The 22,387-nt window shown below is 40.6% G+C and overlaps 1 protein-coding gene across 14 annotated transcripts in view; it reads left to right on the top strand.

Moving 5' to 3' along the window:
- BBX (BBX high mobility group box domain containing) overlaps window positions 1–22,387 on the top strand; it is a 215,088-nt gene that overhangs the window by 8,442 nt on the left and 184,259 nt on the right. For 3 of the 14 annotated variants that reach the window (XM_061628127.1, XM_061628133.1, XM_061628126.1), the window contains exon 3: window positions 7,568–7,695. The exons of the other annotated variants lie outside the window; for them this stretch is intronic. The gene's annotated coding sequence lies outside the window, so the exon portion shown is untranslated. The remainder of the gene's footprint in view (window positions 1–7,567; window positions 7,696–22,387) is intronic. 14 annotated transcript variants of the gene reach the window in all.

Genomic DNA, 22,387 nt, shown 5'->3' with positions numbered 1-22,387 from the left:
TTCTCCTGTTTCTGGGGTCCATCCACACACAGTCAGCACGGCCACTATTGCTCCAAGTTACCATAGTCACATAGCACCTCAGAAGATTCCCCATCTTCATTGAACAGGTTGCATACTTTAAAGCAGTCAGTATTATTGCTTTTTAACAACGAGTGCAGTAGTTTCAGAGTCCCCCACTCCCAAATGTAGGATGCCATTGTTCTTCAGATTCTGTTGGACTATAATTTATTGTGTGTGATAAAGTGCTTTTTATATGTGAGTGGTAGAACAATGTGAAAATAAAATCTGTTGCCACTCTTGGTACTATTAATAATACTGCTCTTCCAATAGTTAACATTTAAAAGACAGTTCTGGTTTAAACTACTGGTTGATCTCCAACAAAACTACCTTTTCTATAGGGCAACAAAAGTGTCAGCCTGTGAAGAACTTTCATGTTAATATGACGAAGTAAATTTCTGGTGAGCTTCTGCCTTTGCACATTGTGCAGGCAAGCTTCGGGCAGCCATACTCTTACAAAGCTCTTCGTAAGTGGAAACCATAGCGAATAAGGCTTGTCTCACTGAAATCAGGGATATTCAATACAGTTAAGAAAATAAAACTGGAATTGATGGACATTTGCTTGGAAGGGTGCACCTTATTTTTCTAGATCATGTTGTATGTATATAAGAATACATAAATAATATCTGCAGATATTGCCCTAGGTGTGTATATTATACAGCTACGAGAGTGGCTGTATACTATAGCCAGCGTGGATTTTTCACATTCCGTAATGTTAAATTGAAAATACCCCCCATGCCATTCTGATGCTTCCCATAAACTCATTTCAGAACAAAACCTTACAAAACATATAGTCCTGAACTCAGAAACGCTTGCTTAACAACCCTCTCAATTTTCATGGCAATAAACAAAATAGTCAGAAAGAATGGAGAGTTCAAAGTTTAAAGAGAGAGAAAAAAACCAGAGCCCTTTTGGACTTCTTTCTCTGAGAGTTCTCATAATCTGTTGAAATTCATTAAAAATCAGCCATGTTCACAGAGTACCTGTAATCCTAATACTGACCTTGCCCCATACTCTGACCTTCATCTTCTGCAGTTGAAAAGTTTAAAAAATGCCTAGCTGATTTTTAATTAATTTAATAAATTTTGCATTGAACTGAATGATAATGTCGGGCATGCTCAGTAAGAACCAGCTGTCAGTGTTCTGAAAGCCAGACTTCACAGCTGCTGGGCTTCCCTTATCAGGGGGCCACACCCACACCAGACAGTCATGGCTTCCCTCAGAGAATCCTGGGAAGTGTAGTTTGTGAAGGGTGCTGAGAGGAAACTGCTATACTCCTGACAGAGATCCAGTAGCCAGAGTGGTTTAACAGTTAGCCGCTCTTATTGAAGCACTGTCAGGGGACCAGGCCTCTCCTTGCAACTCTTAGCACCTTTCGCTAACTACACTTTCCAGGATTCTTTGAGAAAAGTCATGACTGTCCAAAATGAAATAAAAGTCTGGTGTGGATGTGGCTAGGGACAGCTTTGGTTTAAATTTGGGTGGGAGGCTACATGTGCCTGCTGTAGAATGAAAAGATGGGGGAAACCCTGAAAAGCAATGATGCTGTTCACAATGTTTTCCTTTTGGAAAGGAAAGGGGGTTCCCCTCTGCCCAGTGCCCACCCACACAATCTCCTTGCTCCCCCTCCTCCTACCCTCCCTGCCCCTCTCCCGGATCATTGTTGGACTATTACCTGGAAGACCAGGGTTCAAATCCCCACACAGCGATGAAGCTCTCTGGGTGACCTTGAGCCAGTCACTGCCTCTCAGCCTCAGAGAAAGGCAATGGTAAAACCACCACTGAATACCATTTACCATGAAAACCCTATTCATAGGGTCGCCATGAGTTGAGATCGACTTGAAGGCAGTCCATTTCCATTTTCAAACATGATTGCACAGAAATAAATCCCATTAAACAAAAAAATATATGCAACTGATCAAACCCACCCTCCCTTCTATCCCCTCCCTCTTGGCTCTCCCCCTCCAATCCCCTCCTTCCCTCTCCCCATGGTCAGTTTTACCTATCTTAAGCATAATTGCATGGGACCAAATACCACTGAACTCAATAAGCATGCAAATGATCAAACCTACCCTCCCCTGCCCCTTCCTTTGCTCTTCCCCCTACAATCCCCGCCTTCCCCTCCCTTTCTCCTTCCCTCTCCTCTCCCCTCCCCTTGCTCCTCCCCCATGGTCAGTTTTACCTATCCTAACCATGATTACATAGGAGTAAATCCCATTGAACCCAATAAGCATCCAAATGATCAGACCTGGCTTTTCCCTCCTTCCCCTCTCCCTTCTTCCCTCCTCTCTTTTTCCTCTTTCCCTCCCCCCCAGCCGTCCCTCCCTCCTGGTCACTTTTACCTATCCTAAGCATGATTGCATAGGAGTAAATACCACTGAACTCAACAAACATGCAAATGATCCAACCTGTCCTTCTCATCCCCTCCCCCTCCTTCCTACTCCTATCCCCCTCATCCCCTCTGCCCTTTTTCCCTTCCCTCTTCCTCCTCCCCTCCCCATCCCCTGTGATCAGTTTCACCTATCCTAAGCATGATTGCAGGGGAGTAAATCGCACTGAGCTCAATAAGCATGCAAATGATCAATCCATTCTCGGCAAGCTTGCACAGGATCCCATTTCTCACCTCCCAGATTAAAAAGCAGAGAAATTATTATTACTATAATTATTACTACTATTTGGGTTGGTCTTTCACAGTCCAATCCACTTGCTGTGTAGCTTGCAAGGATTTGGTAACATGTGCCTCTGAGCATATGGTGAGTGGTGGCAACACCTGCAATCAGCCCAAATAATTGAAAGAAGATATGTGCTGTGCTGATCTTGTTTTAGCAGGAAGAAAGCAACATTATTAAGACAGTTGACATAGTTCAGATAGTCACTTTAAATATGCCTGATTTCCTTTGCAATTTTAGTGAAGTTTCCTATAGGAAATCATTTTCTTTTGTTTGTGTTTCTGTGAATATGTGAAGAATAGCAACACTTTGCAAAATTTACACTAAAAAAACTCCAAAAATAATTGTGGAATAATGGCACTGACTATTCTGCATAATAGTCTCCAGTGGACCTCAGGAGTCTCTCAGTTTGCACAAGATAAAACAGTGGGAGGTGAAATATATTCTAGCAAAATTCTAGGTGTGCTGTATGTTTTTAATTGACTGTGCCCACCTTGCCTTAAATGAAGTGGTTCAAATAGCAGGCTGAAAACATACATCTTGGGCAGGCTAAGTTTGTTTTTTCCAACAGCTAGAGTCATTCCTGAAGTAGCAACATATTGTAATCAGTCTGATTTTACATCAAACTGCAGTTTCAGATTCAACTGTTAATGCACCCAAAATGGAAATAGAACATAATCTCCAATTAGGCTGTCTTCACCATCATATGACACTGACCAATAAAAAGGCTTTGAAATTAATAAAACTAAATTTGACACAGTTTCTAGGATGAATAATGAGAGAAATACAATTTTCTAGATTAGATTCTCTGTAGAAACAATAGTAACACAGGAATGAAGCAAAGTAAGAACAACAAACATACAAAAATGTAATTCTTCATCATTGAAGATGTCAGGTATTGCCACCACTCATCATATGCTCAGAGGCACATGTTACCAAATTCTTCCAAGCTACACAGCAAGTGGATTGTACTGTGAAAGACCAACCCAAATTGTGTTTACATTTTGACAAATTTGTAGGGAAGTACAATATCTCAGAGAGGAGGTCAGGTCTGCTGCCCCCCTGGTGCATTCACTATAGCTGCTCAATTTCCCTGCTTTTTAAAGTTTGATAGAAATATCTGTGGGCTATAGGTACATTATTAAACTGCAAGTTTTTTTGCCTATTAGTGATTCACATATGTGAATATCTGTATTCTCATATCTATATTCTTTGATGCATAAGTATTAAAGTAAAATATAGTGCAATTTGGAATTTGGCTCAGCGAAGAGGATGGTAAGACTTCAGAGCATATAAGACTTGTGTTCAAACCCTCTTCCTGCTGGCAAGATAGTAGGTCTGAAAGTTTCAAAAGTAGCTCTGCTAATAACTGTCTTAATTTGTCCATTGTCCTGCTGTAGGCCTCTTGTGTTCAATTTACTGAGCAACTCCCCTTCATTGTAAGTCAGTAGAAGTTAAAGAGTGTAAATATGAAGAGTCAGTATCTGAGTTCTTACAGGAGTTCACAAGTACAGCTATTTGAGAGTCTTCATTCTATTCCATAGTGACCTCTAGGGTTAGAAAGTAAATGCTGTGAGATGAATCAAAGGGCATTTGCTTTTAGACATCATGGAGCGACCCTCTACAGGTTGTGGAAGGGCAAGAGAGGCTAAACAGAATTCCGTACTTTAGGTGCAACCACGTATACTCTTGCATCCCAACCAATCAAACCTCAGTTACCATTGAGGTTCAGCAAAGAGCCTTTTCAGCTGTTAATAATGAATGGTCAGGATTATATAGGAAGAGGTGGTTCTTGAAGTATATTGGATGCAAGCTGTTTAGGGCTTTAAAAGCTATGATTAGGACTTTGTTACTAACACTTTAAATTGTGTCTGGAAATGGACTAGAAACCAATGCAGTTCTTGTAAAGTAGGGTTCTCATGCTCCTAATAACACAAGCCGATCTGTCACATTCTGGATCAATTAATGGTTCTAGAGAGTTTTCTAAGGCAGCTCCCTGTAGAATACATTGCAGTAGTCTAACTTCAGAAATCAACAAATTCATCAGCATATTGATGGAATTTTTCAACGCTATGAAAAACCTATAACCAATATAAGAGTTATTTTATGAAATAATATCTTCAGTAGCGATGCAGGCATAAACACATTGATTTAGGGCAGCTTTCTTCTACTCTGGGTTCTCAGTTATTTTTGAATTATAACTCTCGCCATCCATGACCATTGGCTAAACTGGTTGGGGATTATGGGAGTTGTAATCCAATAGCATCTGAGGATTCAAAATTGATGAATTCTGAATTAGGGTACATGTTCCAATCAAGGCAAAAAAATCCAAGTTGTTATAATTCTGAAATCTGTAGGAGAAATAATTTTTGTTTTTAAAAACAGCCTTGAGATCTGTTAGAACCAGCGTGTTATTATTAGTGTGCACCTTTTCCTGTCCATGTGTCACAATACGTTGATTCTGTTCACAAACATAAATATCTAGATGCCAGCACACAGTTCATGGGCCTACTGTACTTCTATAGTGGCTCATGAGCTATGCAGTTTTGAATGTGCTCACTTTGTTGAATTTAATTCTGAGAAACAATTTTAAGTTTTGCATTACACAACCAATCACTTTAGAATCTAGAATTACCACACCTAAGCTTTCAGTATGGCAGCTCCTCAGAAATATGAAGCCATAATATAAATCATGAGATCTGAAAACATGAAAGATTAATCATTTGTATAATTTGCTTTCTGAATCTCAACTATTCAGTTATGTTTATCTGCAAAACCATGAGGGCTAGTGAAGTTTTTGGGGAAAACACATCCCCAAACAAAATCTGATATTCCCGTTTCCAATAAGATTCCCCTTCATGCTTGAGGGGCTGGTATGAAGTCTGCATGCAATATGTTTCCTCCCACTGCTTTGAAAGATTGAAGGCTAGAAATATTTCACAGATTTGAGATTTATAATAAAGAGAAAAGTTGTCAGTGAACCATTATGTTTCAAAATATATTTGCTTTTGCCGGCCTTGCATTTTGGTGGACATGTGTAATATACCAAGCCATGCTGCTGACCCAAGAAAACATAGCCATTTGCTGGCCACATCCTCTCAATGTGCATTGTGGGAACTAACCTATTTGCAGAAAATATGATAACCAGTACTCAAATGACATCCCAATTAGAGAGCACCCTGTCCAAGCATGTTGGCTTGACAACTGATTTACTTTCTTTTAGGCACCAGGTAAAAACTGAGCTCTTTTGCTAAAGCTTTTAATGGATTTTTGCAGCTTATTTGGATGTTCTAATGTGGATTTTTAGTTGTTTCAATTGCATCATATGCCTAATTGCAATATACATATAGGCTATAGGCTGGATCATGTGTCAGGTTTCTCTAAGTATGACACAACTGCAAATACCTCATTATAAAAGGCTTCTACTAACTCTTGTGGAACAGTGCTACCGCTTAATTCCTTCTGCTCACACTTCTTTGGATACAACCATTTATATTTTATTTTTGCATTCTTTTAATGTGTAGCAAACCAACCTTGAAGATAACTTCAGTGAAAGATAGGGTGTAAATCTTAAAGACTGGTTCAGTGTTCTTGCCATTTTGTTTTCTAATCACCCAGTTTGGAGAGGTTCTTCTGGAGTTCCACACAATCTGCTTTGGTTTTTGCCACCCTGAATAATTTGGTGTCACCTGCAAAACTGGCCACCTCACTGCTTATCCATTATGAACAAGTTAAAAAACACTGCTCTCAGTACAGAGCCTTGGAGATCCTACTTCTCACTCTCCTCCATTGTGAGAGCTATCAATATCTACCAGATCATGGCTATCCATGTGCTTATTGACACTCTCAAAGAATTCTAAATTACTAGTGAGACAGGACTTACCTTTGCAGAAGTCATGCTTATTTTTCTTCATCAGGACTTGCTCTTCTATATGTTCGATATTTTATCAATTTTCCTGGGGCATATGTTAAACTAACTGGCTTCTAATTTCCTGGGTCCCTCCTGTATCCCTTTTTAAAAATAGGTGTCACATTATCTACTGTGAAGGATGTCCAGATGGATTTAATCTGGTCCCAGCGATATATAGTATTTTTTAACAAAATAGAACATAAAACAAGCGGAGTACATAAGAACAATGTATACAATAAAAATAATGTGCCTAAGATTGCATTAACCTTTTTTAATAATAACAATAATAAAGACATCAAAGTCATAGTCCAGAAAATTATGGCCCAACAGTATGGGAGCTGAAGCTATACCTTGTACATACCCTGTCTACAAAGAGATCTGCATCCATGGAGGATGCATTAAATTACCATCTCCATTTAGATAGATAAAAAGGGCAACTATACCATATTGGGTTTGTCCTTTATTGCTGTTCCTTGAGCATTATATTATGGTGTGCAATCCTTTCTGATAACACTATATCCCAGATTTTATCAAATCAGCCTTTCATATAAAAGCTTGTGGTTTTCCAGTTTGCTGCTAACTCCAGTTGTGCAGCTGTGAGTAAGAGAGCTATGAGCTCCCAATGAATATTCTGGGGCCCCTCCTCCTGACTTAATAGGATGAGAGCTGGATCAGGGGAAGGAGCTGTCCCATTATATCTTATGTCTTTGGAAATATCATGTCCCAAAATTCTCCAATGTACTGGCATTCGCACCATACATGGTAGAGATCACCTCTGCTCCCGCACCCCCTCCAGCAGTCTCTCGAGGTGCTTGGATTAATCCAGGGTTGCTTGAGAGGAGTGGTGCCATCTATGGATCACCTTAAATATTGCCTCTTGAATTCAAGCTGCCATTGTTTTAGATGACGCTTTACCCATTTTGCTTTCTAGGCCTCTTCTGGAAGAAGTTTACCAAAGTCTGTTTCCCAGACCATCTTTGTGCCTAAAGAGTTCTCTGTTATTCTATCTAGTAAGGCTGTATATATCAAAGAAGCCTCTTTCTGATCAGTCTCTGGCATGTAAGTGATCGCACCCGAGTTCCTACCCGGAGTTGTTGTTTTGCAAATGCCCTAATTTGATATAACTGAAATCAAGACAGTCAAACATCCCCCACTGCTTTTAAAAGGTCTGCCTCCAATAATGGTAGACCATTTTTATATAAGTCTTGGAGCCAGTAGATGCCCAAAGAGTCTTCTCCTATTATCATGCTTGCTGCATGAAACAGTTGTCATATGTAGTTAAAGGGGACTCTACAATTTCTTGGGTAGATGCTGAACTGTGCTAGAATCCAAGTGGCTTAAGCGTGCTAAAAATTATCTAAGGCAGATATTCTCACTATCTGAAATCCCTTTTTGAAGGCTACTATGAAAGTATGGGACAAATGGATAAAAGCGTCAGTGCTACTAGGTTCTCCTCCAATGCCTTTTCTAGAGCCCCCAGACTCCAGACATGAGGACAAATATAGACAATTTTAAGCGTTGAATGCCTGGTTTGCTGTGCAAAGTATGTTATGTTCCTGGGCCTTCTAATCAAACCTGCAGTTTACCTGATGGGGATGAAACATATTTCATCAGGATCCTATGAAGATATTCAGTCTCTGTACTAGGATAGATAGAAAATATTTGTGTCTGAATTTATTAGCAAAATGGGGTGGTAAGATCCCAGCTGCGTAGGATCTTTATCTGGCTTAAGTAATACCACAATTTGTGGCTCTTGTCATGTGGTGGGACTGCTCACCCTTCTTAGGATAGAATTAAACAGATTGAAGAGGTGCAGCAGGAATTGTTCTCGACATGCCTTATTGAATTCCCCTCAACCCATCTATCTCAGGAGATTTTCCATTTTTTAAGCTTTTAATAGCCTCTTCCATATCCTGACCTGAAATAGGAGCATTTAAAACAGCCCTCTGATCCAGCGAGAGCTGTTTTAATAGATATCTTACTTGGCAAATATCAATTAGCTCAGGTTGCGGGGAAATATGACTGTTTATGCTCCTGTAAGGTATCACAAATATCTTTATGAGCTCGTAATTGGGTGGAGAAATGCCACACAAAGGATGTTTCCTGTGGGGTTGCCATGTTCAACTCCAGGGAGATTATGATGTGGTCTGACACTACAATCACTCCAGTGTGGGTCTCCCTCACTTTATTCCAAGCATCTTCAGCTACTATCAGGTAGTCTATCTGGGAATGGGTTTTAAACTGTGGGGAGTAAAAGGTATAGTCCTTATCAGTAGGGTGTTGCTCTCTCCAGGCATCCACTAAGTCATGTTCTAGTAGAATGTCAGCAAGACCCTGTTGGTCCACAATGTGATTAACATTCTTTCTTCTCCTTTCCAATTTAACATTGAGAACATTGTTTAAATCTCCCCCCACAACTAATACCCCCTTCTTAAAGGTGTGTAACTTGCTGAACACCTTTCTCAGAAATCCTACCTTGCCCCTATTCGGGGCAAACATTGAAGCAAATGTGTATAGATCCCCTTCCAAAGTGTCCTGAAGAAAAACATAATGACCCGCCCATCTATCACAGAATCTTCAATTATAAATTGGCAATGTTTATCAAATATTGTTGCTATTTCTGATGAGCCCAGGGCACATATTTTCTCACCAAGCCACTTTCCCTTTAACACTGCCCCCATCCTCTTCCCTTAGTGCATCTCCTGTAGGAATATTACATCTGGGTTGTTCTTTTTAAAAAATTGTTTCTATCCTTGCCCTCTGTACAACCCATTCAAATCCATTAAAATTTAAGTGATACAAGTTTCAATTTGTCGCCAGTCATATCACAAAGTTTTCTCACGCTGTGCAGCCTTACACTTCTTTCCACTCTTCTCTCCCACCCTGCCCCCTTCTGTGCTCTCCTAAGAACACCGCCCCCATGAACAAAACTGCACCAAAACACTAACAAGCCATGAATTCCCTCTCCAGTCTCTGGTCTTCATCACGAGAGCCACAGCACACAGGCTGGGGGTGGAGGGCAGTTAGGGAGGCTGGAGATAGGCTGCTTTGGTGGATACATGTGCTCTCCCTTACTGCAGGTACACCTAAAGATTAGAACAAGTGTAGTTCTCTGATGGCAAACTTTCCAGTCAATCAAAGTTTCTGAGTCAAGAAAGAAGTATTGCTTTCACTTGTGTGTTATCGCTGCTGCCTTTTGTTCCTTTTTTCTTTCCACTTCCATTGCCAATCCTCCGGCTGCTGGGAAGTAACATTGTTACACCACCCTGGGATGGTGGTTGGAATTTTAGTTGCTTGAGGAGAGCATCAAGCTGCTTGCTGCCATTACCTTGTCACTGTGAGACACTATGAGCTTGTAAGGGATGCCTGTGATGCCCTTCCCTGGCTCTCCCTGTCAGGTTCCCACCTTCTTGTGACTACTGCCTTTCACTAGGCACCACCAGGGATACCACCAGTCTGGATCGTCCTTTATATGGTTTCTCACTCCGCTCTAGCACAGATCTCACTAGATCCCCCTGCTAGGCAGCACCACCAGTCAAGTCCTATAACCAATACTCCCAGAGACTTTGCCTGAGTCTCTCTCTAGCTGGTTACTTTTGTGACTGCGTGCTTGTGCTGTTCCCAACCCCCTTGTATCTTTATAGATAACACATACAACTCTGGGTTGCTCTGGATACTTGAATTGTTATTATTCCTCCCTTCACCGCTGCCACCATTAGATACTGTTTCTGTTCAGCCTTGGTAATTACCTTGCCCTCCCTCTGGTATATATATCCCCCAGCCAAGGATCAGGCCTTTGGTAAACCAAATAAGTATTTATTAAATATCAGAAATAACAAGATTAGTTTTAGAATGTTTCACAAGCGTATGGTTTCATCTATTCCTGTTTTGTACTTGACTTATTATTAATCAGAACTCCAACTCCCTCTTTCTCCACACTCCTGACCTCCACCCTCAAACACCTCTTTCTCCACACTCCCAACATCCACCCAGATTCAACTGTCATTCTTCCATTTATACTCCCAGCCATTCAAACGCTCAGCCAATCATCCAGCATTCTACTGCTCATGTACTCCCCCCTCCTCTTTCACTCCACTTACCATATGTCTTCTATATAAACAGCACTTACCATATTTACACTATAAGCAGGAACATCACATTCCCCCCCCTTAAAATAACAGCAAAGTATTATTCCTGCTCTAGGATTCATACGACGCGTTAACAATAAAAAACAAGTCTCTTTGGGGAAAATGTCTTTTTTTTTTTGCACCCAAGTCTGGGTCACGTCACTGCAGTCCTGGCCACCTGCCTTGAAAATCCATCGGCCAATACATTGTCCTTGCCTTTTATGAACTTGAAGTCTACCTGGTAATCTTGTAGAGCCCGGGACCACCTCTGCAGCATAGTGTTACGATTTTTCATAGTCTGTAACCATAACAATGCTCAATGATCCGTCGTCACTGTAAATCTTCATCCCCACATGTATGGGCGCAACTTGCTCAGTCCCCACATGACCGCTAGGCACTCCTTTTGGACTGACGAATAATTCTTCTCCCTCGATGTCAGCTTGCGACTAAGATACACCACTGGATGTCTGGTGCCTCCTCTCTCTTGTAGCAAGACGACTCCCAGCGCTAGGTCCGACGCATCCGTAGCCACGATGAATGGTTGCTCGTAATCTGGTGCTATTAATACAGGCCCTTGGCACAAGGCTTGCTTCAGAAGGTCAAAAGCCTTTTGACATTCATCTGTCCACACCACACACTCAGCACACCTTTTCCTTGTTAGCTCATGCAAGGGGGTTGCGATTTCCCCAAAATCTTTTACAAATTTACAGTAAAAACCGGCCACACCTAAAAATGCCCTAACTTGTTTCTTAGTTAAGGGGATGGGCCACGATTGTATTGCCTCAACTTTGCTCCATAAGGGGGTTATTTTCCCACTCCCCACCTTATGTCCTAAATAGATCACTTCATTCAACCCAAACTTGCATTTCTTGGCTTTTATAGTTAGCCCTGCTTTCTTAAATGCCTCTAATACTGCTGTCAGGTGTTGGACATGCTCAGGCACCGACTTGCTGAAAATGGCCACATCATCTATATAGGCCACTGCGAAATCTGACATGCCTCGCAACACAGTATTAATTAGTCTCTGAAAAGAACTTGGTGAGTTCCTTAGTCCCATGGGTAAAGTCACAAACTCATATAACCCATCTGGTGTCCTGAAGGCAGTTTTGGCTCTGGATTGCTCGTCTAATTCCATCTGCCAAAATCCTTTACACAGATGTATGGTAGAGATAATGGTTGCTGCTCCCAATAGCTCTAACATTGCGTCCACCCTAGGCATAGGATACGCATCTGGGACAGTAATTTTATTGATTAAACAATAATCAATACAAAACCTTGTGGTTCCATCTTTTTTCGGAACCAGTACAATACTTGAGGCCCAGGGACTGATGGATTCCCTGATCACTCCTAATTCCAACATGTCTTCAACCTCCTTTCTAATTTCATTCAAAACTTTCCCATTCACACGGTACAGAACAGATCTGATTGGGGCATGATTTCCAGTATCAGTTGAATGTCTGGCTATACTGGTTCGGCCAGGTTTATTTCTGAAGAGATCCCCATAATTTTTTAAAACTCTTAGAATCTCTTTCTTGACTTCTTCCTTCACCTCCTCCGACCATTCCAATTGATCTACCCCTCCTTTTGCTTTGCTTTCCTGTACCAAATCTGGAAGTTCAGGCCCACTTCCCTCAGGGAATAAGGTAACTTGCAACACCTTTGCATCCCTGGTGTGATAAGGTTTCAACATATTTACATGAACCACTTTATGCTTTTTTAATTGGTCTGTGGTTATCACATACATCACTGTGTCAAGCTTTTCCCTTATGGTATATGGTCCCTCCCAGTTGGCCTGTAATTTATCGTGTTTCCTGGGTATGAATGCCATAACCATATCTCCCACATCATACACACGTTCTCTGGCTGTTCTATCATACCAGTAACTTTGCTTCTGCTGAGCTTGACTTAAATTCTTTTGCACAACTTCCATCATTTGTTTCACTGGTTCACATTCATTCTCTCTCTCAGCAGGCATCCACAGTCTATATAAAATCCCATTCTCACACACAATTTGATTCCTCAGATTGTCAATAAAGGGAATCTTTTGTGTAAGGGCTTGGTCCTTCATTTGCTTCAAACTTGCATCCTTATCCAGCTCTTCCCTGAACTGCTCTGCCTCTTCACTAGAGACCATTCGATACAGTTTGTCTCTTTTAGCAGGCCTGCCAGGGGTTGCTATGGCGACCTTAGGCTCGATAACAGGTTCCGCCCTGTTTTCTTCAGCCTCTGTTAACATGGTTTCTGTTGCTTTGCCAAGTTGTTGTCTGGTCACCACATATATTTTTCCTTGTGCCCCCATAACATCTCTTCCCAGTATCACTGGTTCTTGTTGTTGGGCATTAATACCTACTTTACATATTTCCTCCTTTCCTCTCCACTTTAATTTTATCAGGGCCATGGGTATGCTTTCTGGTTCACCCCTCACTCCTTGGATTGTCACCGTTTCCTGAGGTAATATTTCCTCAGATTTTATCAAATCTGGCCTCAGTAACGTCTGAGCGGCGCCAGTATCAAGCAATGCCCAATAATTTGCCCCTTGCACACTCACTTCTTCCTTCAGACTCGAATCAAAGTCTTTTACATTTGTCCAGTTTATCTGGCAGAACTGAACCTTCTTCGTTTCTAACTCCCTTGGTTCTGTTTTCAATGCCCTTCCCTGAGCAGGATTACCAATGGGGTTGGCAACCTCACATTGAAAACGTAGGTGCCCCGGTCTACCACATTTATAACATAATTTCTCCTCCATTTTAGGGTACACAGATCCACTCTGGGGTGTCCTGTGCCCTTCAGACTTTATTGGAGGACTCACTCGCTGTTTTTACCACATCCTTTCTGCCACATTTGTATGGTCTGGGTTTAAACTCTCTTGATGTTTTCCCCACCCAGCCAGTTCTGTTGGAGGCAAAGTGATCTGCCAACTCTGTGGCCTCTTGAACAGATGTAGGGGAACGGTCTTTGACAAGGAGCCTTATTTCTGGTGGTAACTGATGATATAATTGATCCAGTATCATGAGGCTTTTCACCTCTTCCACTGACTGAGCTTTGGCACTTCCCATCCACTTTCCAAATATGTCCATCAATTTTGCTCCCAGTTCAACAAAAGACCTCCCTGCTTGGATCTGACAGTTTCGAAATAACTTCCTAAAGTAGTCAGGTCCCAGTCTGAATCTTTTGTACACTGCCTCTTTAAACTCGGCATATGTGACGGGCCTGTCTGAGGGGAAATATTGGTATACCTCTGCCAACTCCCCTTTGATCAGATTTGATAAATATTGCATATATTTATCCTCCGGTAGCCCCCACATCTGAGCTGCCTTTTTGAAGGTGTTGAGGTAAATCTGTGGGTCTTGTCCAGGTTCAAACACCGCAAAATCTTTTGGTGTCACCTTTATTTTAGTTTCATTTCTGTCCTTTCTTGTTTCATCAGAATGAAACTTCTCTCTTTCAAATTTTAACTTTTCCAACTGTATCTCAGCATCCAATGCTCGTTGCTTCTCCCTCTCCTCAAACCCCATTCTCATCCTTTCAGTATTCATTCTCATTCTCTCAATTTCCAACTCCCGCTGTTTTTCCTTCTCTACACCTTCCATCCTCAATCTCTCAGTTTCCAACTTTAACTTCTCTCTCAAATACTCTATATAAGCAGGATTGCTTGAGTACCCTTCTGGGTTCTCTTCTCTGACAGGTTGTTTTTGTTGAACAGATGAGAATGCTATCAATGCTACTCGCAATTCATCTACCCCTTTACCCTCGTGAGGTAAATTGAATGTTATGCACTTCTCCACCAGCTCCTCTCTTTTCATCTTTATATATTCAGTCATGTTTTTAGGAGTTCACTCGCACTTTGCCACACACTCTTTGCCAGTCACTCTCACAAGTAATCTTTATTTGTTATTTCTTTTAGCCACACCACTTTTAGGGACTCTCTAGGGTTCGAATCCCACTGCTACAGCCACCACATGTGACGTCCTCCCCTGGTTCTCCCTGTCAGGTTCCCACCTGCTTGTGGTTACTGCCTTTCACTAGGCACCACCAGGGATACCACCAGTCCGGACCGTCCTTTATATGGTTTCTCACTCCGCTCTAGCACAGATCTCACTAGATCCCCCTGCTAGGCAGCACCACCAGTCACGTCCTATAACCAATACTCCCAGAGACTTTGCCTGAGTCTCTCTCTAGCTGGTTACTTTTGTGACTGCGTGCTTATGCTGTTCCCAACCCCCTTGTATCTTTATAGATAACGCATACAACTCTGGGTTGCTCTGGATACTTGAACTGTTATTATTCCTCCCTTCACCGCTGCCACCATTAGATACTGTTTCTGTTCAGCCTTGGTAATTATCCTCCCTTCTGGTATGTATATCCCCCAGCCAAGGATCAGGCCTTTGGTAAACCAAATAAGTATTTATTAAATATCAGAAATAACAAGATTAGTTTTAGAATGTTTCACAAGCGTATGGTTTCATCTATTCCTGTTTTGTACTTGACTTATTATTAATCAGAACTCCAACTCCCTCTTTCTCCACACTCCTGACCTCCATCCTCAAACACCTCTTTCTCCACACTCCCAACATCCACCCAGATTCAACTGTCATTCTTCCATTTATACTCCCAGCCATTCAAACGCTCAGCCAATCATCCAGCATTCTACTGCTCATGTACTCCCCCCTCCTCTTTCACTCCACTTACCATATGTCTTCTATATAAACAGCACTTACCATATTTACACTATAAGCAGGAACATCACAATGCCCACTTCTCATAATATCTTCGTGACAGGTGTAAATTGTTTTTGCTGCTTCAGCATTTCATGGCTGAGGTCTTCATATACCTGGACCTGCCTGTCCTTATCCTTCAACTCCCTTATGTTCCAGAGCTCTTTGAAGAGTTTATATTTATTTGTGAACTACTCAAAATTCACTATAATGTCTAAGGGTGCTCCTCGGATAGAGCCCTGGGACCTAGGGCCTGATGCACATGCATGAAGTCATCTGCCATAATGGTGACTCCCAATTACAAAGTAGTCGTCCATTTGCCCCCTCCACTTTTGCCCCCATATTTGCCCCCTCCACTTTTTCTAGGACTCCCTGCCAGCGAATATACTTCTTACAACTGTGGTCTTTCTGTTCCACCAGAGGGTGATTGAGCTCCTCGGTCACCATTTTAAGTTCCATGAACTTAGACTGGTGTTCCAGCCCTAAATTTAATACCTTGTTGGCTGTCGCTGCTATATCAATCATTGTCATAGAGATTTCAGAAGTTTTAATTTTTAGGGGTTTTAATGCTGCCCCCAGTGTGTCCATAGTGCCCTTCAAAGCTTGTCAGTAATTTGTCAGTTTCATCTGAGGCTGTTGGATTGTTTAACTTTCTGCCATTACCGCCATTGTGTTATGTCAGTTTCAGTGTCAATCAAGATGTCTGACTCAGCCATTTTTCATGCTTGTCTGGAGGTTTGGGAAGTTTTACAGTATTCCACAATGTTCTTAAGGACATATCTTTCAGATTCTTAGTAAATTTTATAAGTTTAGATGTTTTGTGCCATCTAATGCAGATTAGATTCCAAGTAAGGGAGAGCTGTGGAGTTATGCCTCCATTTTGCCTTCTAGAAAGCTATACCCTCTTCTAGTTTGTTGATAAGCCTTGGAACTTCATCGCTTATCTTTATATGACTCAGTTCTTCTGACTCCCACCATGAAAAAATTAGGCACAGGTAGACAGACACAGAATTCATTTAGCGTATTGACATTCTCCCTGTCATCCTCTGAAACGCTCCTGTGTTATCTTAACAATGCAACTTTCTCCCTGGCCTGTTTACTCTTTTAGATGTATTTAAATAAATATTTATTGTTAATCTTGATGGTTTGGGTGATATGCTCCTTAAAACAAAAAATCACTTCCCTTGTTGTCAGCTTACATTTCTTTTGCAAGAGTTTATGTTCCTTTCTGTTTTTCTCATTTGGTCAAGACATCCATTTTCTGAAGCAAGTCACCTTGCCTTTTATAGCTTTTTTTACTCCAGTTGTTAAACCATGCTGGCATTCTCTTGGTACCTTTCCTAATCTGTAGTATACATCCTAGCAGATTTTTATATTCTAGTTTTAAATTAGTTTCAAGCATATCCAGGAGATTTATTTATTTGTGTTTGTTGAATTTATATTCCACCCTTCCTTCCAAAGAGTTCAGGGTGATAAAAGTTACAATTTGAACTTTTAATTGATCCCTTTCAATTTCCTTTTTCTAGTCCCCTTGTTTTCTCTTTTGAAACCAAATTTCAGTGTGTTGGACTTGGCAATTTCTCGCATCATATAGGTTGAATTTGATTGGTCATTTTTCCAGCGGATGTAAAAATTCGTGTTTCATCAGGTTCTGGGAAATAATGAGGATTAAGGACAAGAATATCCCTGATTTCATCTTTCCAAAATTTCTAAGCAATCGCTGAAACCTCTTATAGTGTTGACCATTGACCATATTAGTCTCTCCTTTTTTTTCTGAACACAGGGTGGAGTGGTACCTAGGTTTTTTCTCTAGTTCATGCATGAAATTATATGTTAATGATAATATAATGTATAGGTAATCATCATTACTAGTAATGCTTGACCATTGCTGTTGGCTTTTAAGAAAATCAAGAATTGGGAGCAAGATTTCCCTATGTATTTCAAATGTTGTTATAGGAATAAGCCATTTGCACTGTAGTGTAAGGCAGAAGAAGCAGATCCAAATACCTTTCCACACTAAATGAAAAAAAAAAAGTAGCTAGAGTGAATCAAGAACAGAATAATGTTATGTGGAAGAACAAACATTCTAAGAACTATTTTTTCTACTGGGTTAATTGATATGAAAGACTAAGATTATGACATAAAACTTTGTGTTGAACATCTTTTGAATAATCTGGAATAACACATGCAAAGATAAATGCTATGTGTTATGTACAGCAAGGAGAAAATGTTAAAAATGCACATAGTGCTGGAAAACATTTTTCCAGGTGGTCTTGGACAGCCAGACCTAGTAAATTGATTTTAGCTATGGTGGTGTCAGCGAGTGTCTTTTCCTGCCACAGCAAAACAACACCTAGTCACTGGCAAATGGGAGATAGCTATCTGATACTTTGTTAGAGAAATTGTTCAAATGGTTCCTTACTTCCACAAGATAAATGCATAATCCCCAGTAGACATTTAACTGCTAGGGTTATTAATACTGTAGTAACATACCCTAGTAACAGATTAAACAGATTAATGCCCTAGTAACAAATTAAACTATTGTATTGCACTCTATAAGGGTCTGTCATTGAAGAATTCAGAAACTTTATTTGGGTCAAGATGCAGCTACCAAAATATTAACTGGAATCTGCCAGGAGCAATAGCGGATATTGTCTCATCTTTCTTGGTTGCCAATTCATTTCTGGGCCTAGTTGGAAATGGTAGTTTTGACCTTTAAATGGTCCAGGAACAGGATATGTTAACACCACATAATAATCTTAATAACTTTAAAAATACAGATTGCAACATGATCCATTACTGATTTGAGGCAAGTGTACCAATTAGTGATCAAATTAATAGTGATACTAGATTTCCAATTTTCACATGAAATGATATGTGATGAGAAACAACGTAATGATTGTAAATGAAAATCATCAAAAGTAGAAATGGAAAAATGTGTCTATATGGTGATGACCATCATGCATTGTACTGTGCAAAAATTGGCAGGCAGGTTCTGTCTTGGGAATGCTTCCATTCCTTCAAGGTTTCTGACACAATTAAAAGAAAATCAGTATTAACTAAGCCATGCAGCTATTAAAAGCTCAGGTGTACTAGCTATGGTGGGACTTGGTAATCCTACTTGTCAGTACTTGACACAGAATAGGCTGTTTGATATGTTCATACAAGTGTTCTGAACAGTGTTTATAACTGATGTATCTGTTGAATTTGAAGGTGCTACAGGACTCCTTGGTTTTTGTTTAACTGGGCCTATCTTTTGGTATCTTGATGCAATAGTCTTAGTAATGTATTCTGAGAGTCAGTGCAATAGAAATTAATTAACACAGCATAAATATAATGAAAATAATACCAGAAATATTGTTCTGTGAGCACATTGAAGAGATGTACCCAGGTTTCATAATTTATCACATAGCCCAGTGATATTCCTTGGGTTGTATCTCATACCAAAGCACTATTGTCTGGCTTCGGGTAGCCATGTTAAAATGTAGTAACATTTCTGCTCGCAGTTTCATATTAAAATATAATCCATTGCTATCTTGCTAGTCTGAATATGCAAACAACCGCTGCTCTGGCTCTTGAGCACATTTGTTTCTTTAATGCTGCTTCCCAATGACAGTCTTTGTTCCATCTGAGCATATGTGATTCATATGTGTGATTCATATATATGTAACCCTTAAAACATCTAATACAAATTCCTATAGTCAGCCTATCTTAGTGTCTCCTGTCTCCAATGTCTAGAGAATATAGTGGCTCGCAGAATACAGAAGGCCATCCTTTAAAATAGCTAAACTCTATATGCACACTGTGTTTTTCTTTGCAAACAGCAAACAATAAATGTAGGGCAGGTACACAGCATAATTAACAGTAAAGCATGGAGTAATTTGTACTAGGCACTGTTGAGTGGAAGGGTAGAACTCTACAGCAGCCTCTGGTTTCCTGTAACACTCAGCTCCTCCTTCAGAAATAATACTGAATTCATTGAAATTTTAAGTGTATGCCTAACTTTGGTTCAACTGGAACTTAGTTTATCATTCTGTTCCTAAAAGTATTTTGTGGAAATATGTACCTTCAAAGTCAACAAGATGGAAAATTACCGTTTTTGCAACTGGAATATTAAAATGGAAGTAATCACTGTATTAGTTTGACATAGCGGAACCCAGCTTGTGGATTGTAGTCTAATGCCAAAATTGCAACTTGTCCAGGTCAGGCTTGATCCCTATAAAACAAACCTTGACATACCTTCGTACTAGGGAAACCATGCCTGAATACAACAATGTTGTTCACCAATTATTTATAGAATTCTGGTTTTGGCTGGCAAAATATACACAAAAGCGGAGGCTGTATTGTTACTGGCCACCATTAAGCTAATGCATGTGGACACCATTAAAAATCAGGTTTTTCACAGAAAGGAATGCCCTCTAGCATCATATATTTATTTATTTAGTATTATTTGATTTATATCCTGCCCTTCCTCCCAAGCAGGAGCCCAGTTTATGATGTTCGTGATGTTTATGATGATCATTATAAACATTTATTTTAAAAATCATGTTATTCTCATGTATTTTTCATACAGCAGTTGGAATTTGTGTGAGATTGTATTGTCAGAGATCGGGGTAATCATCCAGGGTCATGGATGGTCGTAGACCCCTTACTTTTTGGGGAGCAGGGTCCCAGTCAGGTCCCTATGTACAAGGGGAGTGTGTTAGCCACTAAGAAGAGTCCTTGTCCTTTCATGCTGATTGGAGCCAATCAGATTGAAAGGAGGTGAGTCAGCCAGTGAGAGGACTCTTCTCAGTAGTTAACTCACAGGCTTCCCTTTCATGCTGATTGGCTCCTAGGGATGTCGGTTGTGGTGGAGTGTGGACTCAGACAATATGGAGAGTAAGGGAGATGAGGAAAAGTTGGTGTGGCTGTGAGGGAGCTATGACTATCATGAAGGGACCCTGTGCTTCTGAATTTGATACTACAATACTGTCAGAGGATACAATCTTATGGTGCGGCCGCATTTGGAATACTGTGTACAGTTCTGGTCGCCTCATCTCAAAAAGGATATTATAGAGTTGGAAAAGGTTCAGAAGAGGGCAACCAGAATGATCAAGGGGATGGAGCGACTCCCTTACGAGGAAAGGTTGCAGCATTTGGGGCTTTTTAGTTTAGAGAAAAGGCAGGTCAGAGGAGACATGATAGAAGTGTATAAAATTATGCATGGCATTGAGAAAGTGGATAGAGAAAAGTTCTCCCTCTCTCATAATACTAGAACTCGTGGACATTCAAAGAAGCTGAATGTTGGAAGATTCAGGACAGACAAAAGGAAGTACTTCTTTACTCAGCGCATAGTTAAACTATGGAATTTGCTCCCACAAGATGCAGTAATGGCCATCAGCTTGGACGGCTTTAAAAGAAGATTAGACAAATTCATGGAGGACAGGGCTATCAATGGCTACTAGCCATGATGGCTGTGCTCTGCCACCCTAGTCAGAGGCAGCATGCTTCTGAAAACCAGTTGCCGGAAGCCTCAGGAGGGGAGAGTGTTCTTGCACTCATAAAAACAGACTTTAGAATACATTAAAACAAAACATCTTCAAAAATTTTTTTTTTAAAAAAAAAGCTTTCAAAACTTCTTTTTTTAAAAAGGTTACAAACATATTTTTTTTAAAAAAAGTTTTCTTATGTGCCTTCAAGTCGATCACAACTTATGGCGACCCTATGAATCAGCGACCTCCAAGAGTATCTGTAATGGACCACCCTGTTCAGATCTTGTACGTTCAGGTCTGTGGCTTCCTTTATGGAATCAATCCTTCTCTTGTTTGGCCTTCCTCTTTTTCTGCTCCCTTCTGTTGTTCCCAGCATTATGGTCTTTTCTAGTGAATCCTGTCTTCTCATTATGTGTCCAGAGTATGATAACCTCAGTTTCATCATTTTAGCTTCTAGTGGCAGTTCTGGTTTAATTTGTTCTAACATCCAATTATTTGTCTTTTTCGCAGTCCATGGTATACACAAAGCTCTCCTCCAACACCACATTTCGAATGAGTTGATTTTTCTCTTACCTGCTTTTTTCACTGTCCAACTTTCGCAACCATACATAGAGATCGGGAATACCATGGTCTGAATGATCCTGGCTTGAGTGTTCAGTGATACATCTTTGCATTTGAGGACCTTTTCTAGTTCTCTCATAGCTGCCCTCCCTAGTCCTAGCCTTCTTCTGATTTCTTGACTATTGTCTCCATTTTGGTTTATGACTCTGCTGAGGTTTTGATAATCCTTGACAAGTTCAATGTCCTCATTGTCAACTTTAAAGTTACATAAATCTTCTGTTGTCATTACTTTAGTCTTTTTGACGTTCAGCTGTAGTCCTGCTTTTGTGCTTTCCTCTTGAACTTTCATCAGCATTCGTTTCAAATCATTACTAGTTTCTGCTAGTAGTATGGATATTGTCTGCATATCTTAAATTATTGATATTTCTCCCTCCAGTTTTCACACCTCCTTCATCTTGGTCCAATCCTGCTTTCTGTATGAAATGTTCTGCGTATAGATTAGACCTATAGAGTGATAAAATACACTCCTGTCTCACACGCTTTCCGATGGGGAACCAATTGGTTTCTCCATATTCCGTGTTTACAGTAGCCTCTTCTCCAGAGTATAGGTTGCACAACAGGACAATCAGATGCTGTGGTACCCCCATTTCTTTCAAAGCATTCCAGTAACTCGGTGAGTGCCTTCTGACCTGGGTGTCTTATCTTCCAGCACAATCTCGTGTTGCATTTTGGATACTCTGTTCATATGGTTTTCGTGGTAAGAGGTATTCAGATATGGTTTACCATTGCTATCCTCTGAGATTGGATGCCTCTTAGTCTGGTGTCTCAGCTTTGATCATTCCACCTTGGGTGCCCCTGCTAGGAGTTTAGTCTC

The sequence above is a fragment of the Rhineura floridana genome, chromosome 5, assembly GCF_030035675.1.
Source record: "Rhineura floridana isolate rRhiFlo1 chromosome 5, rRhiFlo1.hap2, whole genome shotgun sequence".
Taxonomy (NCBI): domain Eukaryota; kingdom Metazoa; phylum Chordata; class Lepidosauria; order Squamata; family Rhineuridae; genus Rhineura; species Rhineura floridana.
This window is presented reverse-complemented; position numbering and strand designations above follow the sequence as displayed.